The 11,532-nt window shown below is 56.5% G+C and overlaps 1 pseudogene across 1 annotated transcript; it reads right to left on the reverse strand.

Moving 5' to 3' along the window:
* Positions 1-4,370: 4,370 nt before the first annotated feature.
* LOC311618370 (iron-sulfur cluster assembly 1 homolog, mitochondrial-like) lies at positions 4,371-8,975 on the reverse strand (annotated as a pseudogene). Its single transcript has 2 exons — positions 8,576-8,975; positions 4,371-4,562 (listed from the first exon to the last, which is right to left on the reverse strand). The product of its transcript is annotated as an iron-sulfur cluster assembly 1 homolog, mitochondrial-like (transcript).
* Positions 8,976-11,532: the final 2,557 nt, after the last annotated feature.

Below are 11,532 nucleotides of genomic sequence, written 5' to 3' on the forward strand. Positions count from 1 at the left end.
CACACACACACACACACACACACACACACACACACGCACACACACATATAAACATATACGCAGCCCATTGATTCCCTTAGAAAGCTCTCATTGATTTTTGCCAAACAGATGTACTTACAGCCAAGCTGTGCTTGCCCTCCTCTGACGGGTGAGTGTCGTTCCCACGAGAAGGTTGGGTGATGCTTTCTCTCCCGTTAGCAGGTAAGACAAGCGGAAGGTGTGTGTGGGATCCTCACTCTTTTGTTCACGATGTGAGTGACTGCTCAGTGGCGTAGTGCTTTTCTGGGTGCAATCCTGAGTCCCTCCATTCCTGTAATGTGTTTGCCCTGGAATGCCTACAGACATCTTTTTAAAACCAGGGAGACCATTTACGTGCCATAACATTCACTCAGGACACACTTGTAGGTTTAATCTTTACTATTAACATTTTCTTCATCACTTTCTCACATCTAGAGACAACAGGCACAGCAGAAAACAAATTAAGTCCTGGTTTGGTAACATTGGCCAATTCCTACGGTGTAAACATTCTCACCAGTGTCCACTTCAACCTGGTGACACAGTGTCCCTAAGCAGGGAGATGGGAATAGGTGTGCGGTGCCACCCTGCTCTATGATATCACCCCCACGCAGGTACAATAGGTCTCAGTAACCCCAAGAGTGTGAGTTACAAGGAAACAATGGCACGTGGCAAGCTTTAGGGTTTCTTTGTAAAAAGCCTGGGTGGGCTGAAGGGAGGGGGCCTGCGAGGGTGAGGGTGAGCCCTCTGCTGGGCGCACACCAAAGAGGACCTGTGGGAGGCGCTGGGGAAGGGCTGCAGGGGACTGAGGTCAGCTCCCAGGTCTTCCTGAATGTTCTCTCCCAGGCTCAGTGGGTGGAGACCAGGGAAGACAGCTGGCTTGTGGCTCGGTGGCTGGCTGGTGAAAGGAGCTGGAGAAGAGGGTCAGGGTGACCTTGCAGCCTAGGGTCCCCCCATTTTCCTTCCCTTCTCACAGGGCATCTCCAGGCTCACCTCTCACCTACCAGGTGGGCAATGAAAACCCTGGAAGCAGTCAATGAAGGAGGTGGGGGTGGTGGGCAGGCGTCCTCTCTCAATTTGAGTGTGAGCTGGCACAGAAGTAGCTGGGAAACTTGCACTCACGTTTTCATTAAAATAGATTTATACATTTTCCCTCAGCTATTTCTAGGATGACAGCCTATGAAAATCTGGCATGTCCTGCAAACTCACTCTCTCTCTCTCTCTCTCTCTCTCTCTCTCTCTCTCTCTCTCTCCCCCTCCCTCCGTCCCTCCCTCCCTCCTTCATGGACATATGAGTGCACTCCTGCACCCTGTCCATACCACTTGCCCTGTAGCACACCATCAGCCCCTGTGTTATTCATGGACTGTCTCATGTTTGCGACCAGGCCTCTCACCCAGAGCAGAGAAACAGAACTTCCTGCCCACCTACTGCCCTGAACACCTTCGGAGGTTGCTGGCATTCATTCAGGGAGCAGCTACTGTGTGCTACACCCCTTCTAAGCACCCCGTGGGAATAAATGGTTTAATTCTTTGGTTCCTGTTAAATGGGGTGAATGGCTCCCTCTTCCCAATTGGCCAGAGAGAAATCATTGCATGAGGAAGAGGCATGGGCGCCAGGGTGGAGGGTAGAAGGGAGACGCTGTAGAGACTTGGGTGGGGGCAGTGAGGTTCTCAGGAAGCCAGGGATGAGCCAGCTTCGCAGGCACTCCGCCTGCTGATCCTCAACCCCAGCCTGGAGGCTGCAGCTGGGAGTCCCTTCCTCTTCTGTGGCTTCTCTCCAGGAATGAAGGACACAGTGACCAGGCAGCTGGGCAGGGACCAGAGCTCCCCACTCTGCCTGGGAGACGCTCCCCCTGGAGATCAGGGCAAGGCTGGTCCTTCTGGGGCTGCAAGGGAAAGTCTCTCCCAGCTTCTGGTGCTACCAGCTGTCCTTGGTTCCTTGGCTTGGAGACCCATCCTCCGCACCCATCTCTGCATGTGTCCAAGTCACACGACCTTCTCTCTGCTAGTGACTCTCATTTCCCTCTTTCTTTTCTTTCTTTTCTTTTTCTTTTTCTTTCTTTCTTCTTCTTCTTCTTTTTTTTTTTTTAAAGAATTTTAGTGAGTTTATCTGAGCCAAACTGTCGACATATGTCAGGAAGCAGAACTTCAATGGATTCAGATAATGCTCCAAAGAATGGCAGGTTACATTTCTATTTCTACATTGCAATCAAAGGAGGGACATAGGTGGGTTACATGAAATTCATTGGTGATGGCCTAAGCAGTGGGAAACCTCTGGGATTGGATAAAAAGTAAAACGATGGACTCTTACTTAGGTGAGTGCAGGAACAATTAACATGATAAAGAAGCAATTTGAGGCATCTGTCCTGGCGTCCACCACATTTGGTTGTGCCCCAGGGGTCATTTCCCTCTTTCGAGGACACCTGTCACGGCAGCGATGGCCCACCCATCCAAGATCGTGAAACCCACTCTGACCTTGACACCTGCCAAGGCCCTATTCCCAACATGGCCACGCTCACTCTGTCCCATCCGCTTGGATCAGGGGACACAGCACACAGCCCAGAAGAGGTACCACACGGCACACGGAGACACTGAGGCACAGGGCTGAGTGGAAACACCAATCTCAGAGCAGCAAGACCAGTAGGAATTTCCCATAAATGCTGGCAAAGGCACGCCCAGGCACAAGGGACGTTTCCCTATGGGCCTGTTCTCTCCCCGTCCATGTGCCCACGCATGTCAAGATGTACCCCCTGCCACCGGGGTGGCCCCTTCCATGCAGGGCGGAAAGAGGCCTGTGAGCCAGGAAACTGCAGGGCTTTCCTGTAGGAAGGGGGAGCACATCTCTGCATCACCCCTACTCCTTTCACAGTGCTCTGACAGGAGACTCTTTGGGGCAGCGCAGCTCCCTGTGCTGCCGCCTCCCGCCAGCAGGGGGCGACCACGGGCTCCACGCAGTGCACAGCCCACCGCGTTCTGCCAGGAAGTCCCGCCCCTCCCGGAAGTCAGCTGCAGGTGCTCTTGCTGCTGGAACTGTGTGACCTGAGGGCCCTCAGGCAGCGCGGTGCCAGGGAGCCTTGAGGCAGAGGTGGGCCTGGGGGCGGCTGGCGGGCCCTGAGGCGGCTGAGCCCTGGGAGGAGCCCCGCGGGGAGCAGCGGTCACTGGGGAGTCAGTCAGCTTCTGGGGGCCCTGGGGCGCGGGCTGAGGACCGCCCCGCTCGGGCTCCAGGTCCTCCAGGCATCGGGCCCCGCTCTGCTGCTCCAGCAGCCAAGGGGGCCCCTCTGAGTCAGGGTTTGTTTGTGAGGAAGCCCCCTCCTCACCTGCCAGGCCGCCCTCCCCGCAGAGGCCGATGGAGCCCGGGCTGTTCTGCCCCGTGTGGGCCGCTCAGGACTCTGCTCCGGGGCGTTCCCGGCCCAAAGCCTCGGTGTGGGACCGGATCCTCCTCAGCCCAGGGCCTCAGCCCAGGGCCTCGGTGTGGGACCGGATCCTCCTCAGCCCAGGGCATCGGTGTGGGACCTGTCCTACTCAGCCCAAGGGTTCGGCTCACAAATAAAGTCACCGACAGGGAGTAAAAGCCACAGACCCGACCACCTGCTGCAGGTCAGGCGTCCCCTGGACGTGTGCCCAGGAGGTCACTGCCCACTGGGCTCTTCAGCCTTCCTCGCGACAGGAAGGACACCGGAAGTGATGCCAGGGGCACCATGAGCTCCAGGTGTGTGGTGCCAGGAGCGGCCTCGTGGGACCCAGAGTGTGTCCCAAGCCCACAGTCCCTCACGGAGCTGCTGCTGCTCATGGATCCTTGAGCCATCAGGTCTCTGCAGATATGGGAGTCCCGCCGGAATTACCATGTGTGCTCACGCAACTCCAGCAACATGGATGGTATTGCTCCTTTTCAATTATTTTTATATGAAGTTATATTTTATATGAAAACGTCCAACACATTTGAGGAAATTGTACTTGAGTCAATCCATTCCTGTGTTGATAACATTGCACCATAGAATTTTATACATGAATTTTTCTTGATGACTACAGCATTCTAATTTGTTTTTTGAAACCAAGAGAAGAAGGGTGAGGGAGAGCTAGAAACATCAATGATGAGAGAGAATCATAGACCATCTGCCTCTGGCACACCCCACATTGGGGATTGAACCTGCAAACTGGGCATGTGCGCTGACCAGGAATTGAACCCCCACTTCCTGGTTCGTTGGTTGACATTCCACCACTGAGTCATGCCCCTGGGCTAATTTCGCTCTTTTTAAGTTACATTTGAACATAACGTCTTGTGTTCGTGGCTTGCTTTTCAGGTTGATCTTTTTTTTTTTTTTTTTTTTTTTTTTTCATTTTCAAATGCATCAGTTTATTTTCCTCGTAAGGCAGCCATGCATTGTCAACCTTAAGGACGTGACAGTCACGAGTTCTTCCACAGCTTTCCTGGAGCGGACAGCCAGAGCAGTCCTGAGGAGTCAAATATTGAAGCTTTCTCCACAGCCACATGTTCCTTTGATGTTGGGGTTATTGAACACAAACTCACTGGATAATTTGTCCTCAACGTAGTCCATTTCTTTTTTTTTTATTTTTTTTATTTTTTTAAAATCAATCTTTATTGTTCATATTATTACAAAGGTTCCTCATTTCTTCCTCCCTCCACCAGGTTCCCACCCCACCCTCTGTCCCCTCCCCATCCCCCATTGTCCTCATCCATAGGTGCACAGTTTATGTTCAGTCTCTTCCTCCCTCCCTTTCCCCGATAGTAAATCCCTTTTCAGATAGTAAATCTGTTACTTAGCATTTTCTCATATCAATAATACCTCCACATGCCCAATGATACACTTCACACAGAAGACATTTTCAAATAGGTCAACCAGCCTCATCCAGGCCCCACCCAAGGCACTCACAGATCAACACCCCAGCGCTATACTAACTCAACACATCCAGATCTAAGCCTTCATCACTTGATTCAGCAGACCCTCAAGTTCCCGCAAAAGTTTCCAGCCATGTCTGAGAGGCAGCCGTGGGCAGGTACAGGCGAGGAGCAAGCTGTTTCGGGCCTGGCTGCTCCGGGCCTGGCCTCTGTTGCTCTGGTTCGTTCCACAACCAGCTGCTCCGGGTCTGGTCACTGCCGCTCCTGACCTAGTTGCTCTGGACTTGGCTGTTGCTGCTACAGGCCTGGCCTCACCCGACCCGGCTGCTCTGGGACCGGTTGCTCTGGTCCCGGCCGCTCCGGGCCTGGCCGCTCCCAGCCTGTCAGCCGCTGCTCCGGGCCTGGCCCCTCCCAGCCTGGCAGCCACTGCTCCTGGCCTGGCCGCACCAGACCCGGCTGCTCCGGGCCTGGCCGCTCCCAGCCTGGCAGCTGCTGCTCCGGGCCTGGCCGCTCCCAGCCTGGCAGCCGCTGCTCCTGGCCTGGCCGCACCAGACCCGGCTGCTCCGGGCCTGGCCGCTCCCAGCCTGGCAGCTGCTGCTCCGGGCCTGGCCGCTCCCAGCCTGGCAGCCGCTGCTCCTGGCCTGGCCGCACCAGAACCGGCTGCTCCGGGCCTGGCCGCTCCCAGCCTGGCAGCTGCTGCTCCGGGCCTGGCCGCACCAGACCCGGCTGCTCCGGGCCTGGCCGCTCCCAGCCTGGCAGTCGCTGCTCCGGGCCTGGCCGCACCAGACCCGGCTGCTCCGGGCCTGGCCGCTCCCAGCCTGGCAGCCGCTGCTCCGGGCCTGGCCGCTCCCAGCCTGGCAGCCGCTGCTTCTGGCCTGGCCGCACCAGACCCGGCTGCTCCGGGCCTGGCCGCTCCCAGCCTGGCAGCCACTTCTCCGGGCCTGGCCGCTCCCAGCCTGGCAGCCACTGCTCCTGGCCTGGCCTCACCAGACCCGGCTGCTCCGGGCCTGGCCGCTCCCAGCCTGGCAGCCGCTGCTCCGGGCCTGGCCGCTCCCAGCCTGGCAGCCGCTGCTCCTGGCCTGGCCGCACCAGACCCGGCTGCTCCGGGCCTGGCCGCTCCCAGCCTGGCAGCTGCTGCTCCGGGCCTGGCCGCTCCCAGCCTGGCAGCCGCTGCTCCTGGCCTGGCCGCACCAGACCCGGCTGCTCCGGGCCTGGCCGCTCCCAGCCTGGCAGCTGCTGCTCCGGGCCTGGCCGCTCCCAGCCTGGCAGCCACTGCTCCTGGCCTGGCCGCACCAGACCCGGCTGCTCCGGGCCTGGCCGCTCCCAGCCTGGCAGCTGCTGCTCCGGGCCTGGCCGCACCAGACCCGGCTGCTCCGGTCCTGGCCGCTCCCAGCCTGGCAGCCGCTGCTCCTGGCCTGGCCGCACCAGACCCGGCTGCTCCGGGCCTGGCCGCTCCCAGCCTGGCAGCCGCTGCTCCGGGCCTGGCCGCTCCCAGCCTGGCAGCCGCTGCTTCTGGCCTGGCCGCACCAGACCCGGCTGCTCCGGGCCTGGCCGCTCCCAGCCTGGCAGCCGCTTCTCCGGGCCTGGCCGCTCCCAGCCTGGCAGCCACTGCTCCTGGCCTGGCCGCACCAGACCCGGCTGCTCCGGGCCTGGCCGCTCCCAGCCTGGCAGCTGCTGCTCCGGGCCTGGCCGCACAAGACCCGGCTGCTCCGGGCCTGGCCGCTCCCAGCCTGGCAGTCGCTGCTCCGGGCCTGGCCGCACCAGACCCGGCTGCTCCGGGCCTGGCCGCTCCCAGCCTGGCAGCTGCTGCTCCGGGCCTGGCCGCACAAGACCCGGCTGCTCCGGGCCTGGCCGCTCCCAGCCTGGCAGTCGCTGCTCCGGGCCTGGCCGCACCAGACCCGGCTGCTCCGGGCCTGGCCGCTCCCAGCCTGGCAGCTGCTGCTCCGGGCCTGGCCGCACAAGACCCGGCTGCTCCGGGCCTGGCCGCTCCCAGCCTGGCAGTCGCTGCTCCGGGCCTGGCCGCACCAGACCCGGCTGCTCCGGGCCTGGCCGCTCCCAGCCTGGCAGCTGCTGCTCTGGGCCTGGCCGCTCCCAGCCTGGCAGCCGCTGCTCCGGGCCTGGCCACACCAGACCCGGCTGCTCCGGACCTGGCTGCTCCCAGCCTGGCAGCTGCTGCTCCAGGCCTGGCCGCACCCGACCCGGCTGCTCCGAGCCTGGCCGCTCCCAGCCTGGATGCTCCGTGCTTGGCTACTGCTGTTCTGGGCCTGGCTGCTCCCAACCCGGCTGCTCTGGACCGGGCTTCTCCGGGCCCAGCCACTCCGTGTCTGGGTGTTCCTGGACTGGCTTCCCTGGGCTTGGCCGCCTCTGCCTCAGGCCTGGCTGCCACTGCCCCAGGTCTGGCTGCTCCAGTGCTGGCCGTTGATACTCTTGTTCTGGCTGCTGCTGCTCTGGGGCCTGGCCACTGCTGCTCCGGGCCCAGCTGCCACTGCCTTGTGCCTGGCCACTCTAGGCCTGGTCGCCGCTGTTCCAACATTCTGTCCCTTTTTTCTCCTTTTTTTTTCTTTTTTAAAAAAAAAACAAAACGCATTTATGTTGCAATGTTGGCTGGTGCGTTGAGTTCTGACTTAGTCTTTGATTTTTCAAGATCTTTGTATTCTTAAGTAATTTTACTATCATTTGCTCTCACTTGATTTCTTCACATTGAGAACTTCTTTGGTTTCTTCCTCCTTGTCCTGGGAGCTCAGCAGGTTGGCCTGTGGCACCCCTTTGTTCTCCGTGGGCTCCCGCGCTGCTCCAGCCTGTTGCCGGGGTCGGCGCCGCCCAGGAAGCAGCCCCCGTCCTTGGCTCCGTTGCCAGCGCTCAGCAGTCGAAGGCTCAGGGGCACCCCCCCCACTGGGGGTCCCGTCGCCCGGCTCCTTGCTGGCGCCCGGCTGGCCGGTGTCCGGCAGGGGCTCCTGCTCCTCGTGGCGTTCCTCCAGTCTGGAGCTTTCTTTCTCCCACTAGGGGAGTCCAGGATCAGAGTCAACAGACTGTCCTCTGCGCACAGTGTGCGCGACTCCGGGGGCTCGGCCTTTCGCCGCGCTCCCAGGACTCCACCTCACAGCTCCGTCTCCCCCTGCCCAAGCCTGGGTCCCCAGGGACTGGCCCAGACCTGGAGTTCGGGGCGGTCTGGACTGAGGCTCAGAGCTGCCGCCGGAGGCTTTGTTTCTTCCGGCTAGGGTAATCCAGCATCAGAGTCAACATTCAGTCCTCTGCGCGCCATGTGCGCGCGACTCTGGGGGCCCCGCATTTCGCCGTCCCCCGGGATTGTCTCCCCCTGCCGGAGCCTGGGTCCCCAGGGTCTGGCACATAACTTGGGGCTCAGCGCTGCCGGTTCGGGGGTTCAGCCCAGGCTGGGGGTTCTATTTCCTTCCTGCTAGGGAACGCCAGGCAGCACCCAGCCCTCTCCTCCTCTCCGGCTGCGACCTCTCCGCGCGCGCGTGCGTGCGAGCGCGCAGCATGTCTCCGTACCTTAGGCTTTTTTTCAGCTCCTCTGATTTTCCTTCTGGTTTTCTCCCTCCTTCCTATTGTAGAGTTTTCAGTCAGTCGACTACCTGTAGCTCTGGGCAATGTCCACTCTACATTTTAGTTGTATTCCCTTGAAATTGTTGTGAGCTGCTGCGGCTAGGTGTATACCCGAGCAGCCATCTTGGATCCTCCAACATAGTCCATTTCTGTTCCTAAAAGTGTTAGGTGTGCTTTCTTTTCGATGAACACTCTGACTCCATCTTGAACAACTTCTTCATCAGAATCTCCTTTAGTTTTTGTATATTCTAGAGTATAAGAAAGGCCATTACACCCCCTGGTTCGGACACCAACTTTCACGCCTACATGTTCAGGCTTATCTTTAAGAAGTTGTTTTATCTTGTTTACTGCTGAAGGTGTCAGGGTGAGGGCGGCCCGGGTGGCCTGCAGCTTCCTCTTGCTCACAGCCCGGACGGTGGCCCAGACTAACGAAGCCGACATCCTGGCCGTCCCGGGGCCCCTGATGGTTTGGGCCGCAGCAGCTCAGATGCCTCAGCCTCTCTCCATGGACACAGCGGCGCATTGACGCCACAAGCTCCTCAGGTTGATCTTTAGTGAGGAGCTCCAATAGGGAGTTCACAGTTGACATTATTTATTAAATAAAGAATATGCCCTGTCTATGGGCGCTGGCCTCTGTGAGGTCATGGTTTTCTCCAACCCATCTGCTCCTTCTCTGGAGGCTTGCAGCACTTAGTGTTTGCCCGTCAGCAGTGACACATATATGTGACAATTGAAGCAGCCCCCGAAACCAACTCTTATCCCATGCCCCTCCATCTGGGTTCCTCTTCCTGCTCCTTTTCCTCAGAGTTTGATCTTTTCCATCTAGTGATTGCATGGCTGGGCACAGCTGCTGGTTCCTCAGGTCTGCATTTGGCAGGTGTCCCTTCCAGAGTGCCCCTCCACAGGGCTCCATGCCCCGACCTGGCCCTGCTCCCGCCTCCTCCTCCTCCAGGGTCAGCATGTGATTCACAATGAGTGCTGTTGGATGTGCGGCATTGCAGACAGACGTGTGGTGCTCTTGTCTCCAAGAAGCTAGACTGCTGGCTGAGGTGAGAGGGTGTGCTTACAGGCAGGTCCCATTGCCCGGGCAGGTTGCTCTGTGCTGCTTCCACCAGTCCCTGCGGCCCTATAGCAGTACTGCACACTCAGACGGGGTCTTAAAACGTGTGTCCTGTGGGGGTGTGTATCCTACCGTGTGCATGTTGATGCGCTGATTTGAAAAGTACTGACTCTTCCAGCATAAACACTTCAGCTGGCTGGAATAAAGGGCCCCTGAGAGGAGCTCACTGCCACTATTGTCAGGTGTTTGCGATGACTTTTTGCCTGTTTTCTCTTTCATATACAATATATAATCTTTATTGTTAAGATTATTAAAGATATCCCTCTTATTTCCCCCATAGCTTCACTCCACCTGGGGTGAAGCTATGGGGGAAATAAGAGGGATATCTTTAATAATCTTAACAATAAAGATTATATATTGTATATGAAACTATATTGTATAAGATATTGTATATGAAACTATATTGTATAAGAACTACACAGAAGTTCTTCCAGCGTAGACACAGCTGATCCTCACAGCCACCCCACCCCACTGCAGGCCCTTGCCACCTTATTGTCTGGGTGGGAACTGGGTTGAGGGGAGTTATTGGGGAGGGGGGGGGAACAGGGGAACAATTGTAATAATCTGAAATACAAAGAAGCATACTTACTGCATACATGCATATAAGATCTTTGTCTAATCTCTTCCCACATCCCATTCCCTCTGAGAATCATCTGTCTGTTTCATTTCTATGCCCCTGATTCTGTTCCATTCACCAGTTTATTCTGTTCATCAGATTTTTTAATTCATTTTTAGATTCACTTGTTGATAGATATGTTTTTGTTGTCACTATATTGTTCATAATTTTCTATCTTTACCCTTTTCTTCTTCCTCTTCTTAAAAAATACCATTCAGCATTTCATATATGTAATACTAGTTTGGTAGTGATGAACTCCTTTAGCTTTTACTTATCTGTGAAGCTCTTGATCTGACCTTCAATTCTGCATGATAGTTTTGCTGGGTAGAGTAATCTTGGTTGTAGATTCTTGCTATTCATCACTCTGAATATTTCTTGCCAGTCTCATCTGGCCTTCATAGTTTCTGTTGAGAGTTCACCTGACAATCCTATGGGTACTCCCTTGTAGGTAACTAACTTTTTCTCTTGCTGCTTTTAAGATTCTCTCTTTGGGAAAAACTAAGATGGCAGCATAGGTAAATACCTAAACTGCTGCCTCACACAACAATATCAAAACTACAACTAAAAGACGAAATGGACACCATCCAGAACCATAGAAAAGCTAGCTGAGTGGAAATTCTACAACTAAAAGAAAAGAGGAAAGCACATTGATTCTGAGGAGCTGCAAAAGGCTGAGATACGGAGATGAGCACACGGAGGGGACGGGTGACTATGTGCACGGGCAGCTGAGTGCGTGGCTGGCTTTCTAAAGTGGGAGGGAGACAAGGGCTCGCAACTGTGCTGAACTCCAGTTCCATTCGAGTTTCTGGAACCCCGTCTCATTCGGGGAGAAACTGGACTGGCTGGCAGCGGGCAAAACTCAAGGGTGGCTTTCTCTCAGAGGTGCTTGCAGTGATTACTGAAGGACACTGAGACCCAGGGGCCTCATAGGGCCAGGCTGAAGGGAAAGCCGTCTGTTCCGCCCTGAATCTCCACCCCATCCAAGCTGAGCACACAGGATTTTGCAATTTTGCAAGTCTTGTCTCATGAGAGTGTCTCCAGCACAGAAGTTCTTCCAGCGTAGACACAGCTGATCCTCACAGCCATTTGGCCTGGAGGTCAGTTCCTCCCAGTGATACCAACAACCCTCAAGACTTAACTACAAAAAGGCTGAGCACACAGTCCACAAAGGGGTGCACCCTGAGTGTCCACCTCAGGTAACTGGGGAGGCTGAGCCACTGTGCCCTATAGGACACCTAGCACACAAAGCTACTCTACCAGCTCAGGAAAGCAGCGAAAATGCGGAGACAAAGAAACACATCACAAATGAAAGAAATGGAGGAAAGTAAACGACTGGATTTAAAGTTCAAAACCATGGTT

This window comes from Pipistrellus hanaki, assembly GCF_964339955.1.
Source record: "Pipistrellus hanaki genome assembly, chromosome: 2".
In the NCBI taxonomy this organism is placed as follows: domain Eukaryota; kingdom Metazoa; phylum Chordata; class Mammalia; order Chiroptera; family Vespertilionidae; genus Pipistrellus; species Pipistrellus hanaki.